We start from the raw sequence: 2,314 nt of genomic DNA, 5'->3' as shown, positions 1-2,314 counted from the left end.
TATATAACTTGTTTGGTGGGTCTCCTTTCTTCAACGAGTTTGCGCAAAAACCTAAGTAAACAAAACAGTCATTTTAAAATCTAACTCAATACGTCAATGTCAACAATAATAACAATATACATAGGTTATATATACCTCAATCGTAGTTCAAGTTGCTTACTATATTTACACTCAAAACCTCACTTTAATCATACAATTAAGTTCCAAATAAAACTTTAAAACCAAAATGATATAACTATATAACCACAGAAATAGGCTTCAAATCAAACTTTAATAACATAAATAACCATTAAATTTAAATCATTCTTCAAAACTACAAAGCTAACGAAGTTTTAACATTGCATCTTGACATAAAAATCAGAGAAGTATTATAATGTGTCCAAACTTTTTTAGAATATATCTAATCAATCAAAATCTAACAAATAATAAATATCAATTTTGCTCAAAACATTGATGTTTAGAACTTACTTCAAAAAGTGGAATACCCATACAAGATTATATTCGAAAGATTGAGGGTGAAACACCATTTGTATACAAATAATATTTATCACATAAAAAATCTTAGTATAACTCAAACATATAATCCAATATAGGCTTGCAGGCAGAAAATTTAAATACTCACAACAGTCTTACTACCGATGGCTCGAAGTCAAATAAATTATTGGGCTAGAATGCACAAGGACAACTCTTATTAACAAAATAAACCAACATATTCAAAAGACTAAAGATAAAAGGATCTTAAAAATATGTCAATAACATACTTGAGGTAGCCTATGTAAATCCAAATCCACATAGCCAATCAAAGCATCACGTAACTAGTATTCCATAGATGCAAAAATACTCAACAAACCATGAAAAACAGGAGTAATGACTAATTAAGTTGACTATCATAACTGTAACTGCAGGATGGTCATAGCACAATACATCAGAATAAATTATAGTCTTAAAAATTAACTTGAATACTCATAATTAGTTTCAAACTACAAATAGAGATTTGGTACACAACAATTTAAGAGGCACGTTTTGGAGGAGATATATTACCGACAAAGTAAACTGGGAAAGCATTGGCTGATTGCAAATGTATGAAGCAGTGATCCTGTATGAAAACATATCAGAATCCTAGTGTTAGTCTTCCTACTTATTGACCATATGAAAAGCAATATGGAAATAATATGCTAAAATAGTTCTCGGGTTTAGACATAGAGGTTAAGGAGAGCCTTAATTCCAAACAAGGTATCCCACCATGTGTTCAACAAATTTTGGAATGTAAAAGCAAATTTAGATAATTAATAAGAAAAGTCATAGTTACACGAAAATAATAATATTTCTAAGTTGTTATGAAACTTGAATTCGTGGTTCACGACTCTTTTTTATTAATGTTACTTAGTTACATGGACCAATCAATGAAAATTTCTAGTGGTAGGAATAAAAACTAGATTGCATTATCACTCCTCCCCCTTATACTCATGAGAAGAAGGAAGCTATATATTAGGTTTAGACATATGAGAAAACAAAATGACAAAAGACTAAGATAGAAGACTTAAAAATATACACAAGCTTTTAATAATTGCAACAAGAGATTAAATATAATAATCGAAGACTCATTCAATATAGTTGACCAAGTTGTTCAAGATTATCACCCCAAAAGAACTTAAAAATGCTAAATAATACCAACCTTCTTTAGAAAACAACAACAAACTAAGATATAAACAAACCTGAATCTAGGTATTTAGTGTTGAGCATTAAACTTAAATTGTCAGGTTTTTGGGCGGTTTTTAGCAGACATTTGGAAGGTAAAACGATATTTAAATTAAATGTAATGGATTTTGATGTCCTGGATGTGTACTTTCTGATGGTTCAAGTCTTAAGTCATTTGGTGTTTTCTATTAAAAGTTATGGCAGTTTGAGTAACAAATGGTCAAAAATTACTGCAACTTTTGAAATTCTGTTTTAATTATTGTAATTTTTTTCATTTGCTTTTATTAGTGATTTATGGAAGGGATTTAGGGAGACAATTTGTGAGACTATATGTAGTGGTATTATAATCTTTGCCAAGACAGGGTTGAGAAAGAAATCAATAGAAGATTGAGTATTAGTGTCCATACTTTATTTTTTCTCTTTTCAGTAAAAAGCTCCACTACTCAAATAATTTTGTTTTTTTTTTTTTCAATTTGATATCAGAACTATGTCGAACAATGGGAGCACAGTGTTGGGATAGATGCAGTTATCACGACTCACCAAGATAAACTATGACCATTGGAGTATTCAAATGCGTGCTTTGGTCGATGCTCAAGACGATGCATGGGAAGTAGTC

Source organism: Benincasa hispida, chromosome 10, assembly GCF_009727055.1.
Source record: "Benincasa hispida cultivar B227 chromosome 10, ASM972705v1, whole genome shotgun sequence".
Lineage (NCBI taxonomy): Eukaryota > Viridiplantae > Streptophyta > Magnoliopsida > Cucurbitales > Cucurbitaceae > Benincasa > Benincasa hispida.
Note: the sequence above shows the minus strand (reverse complement) of the source record.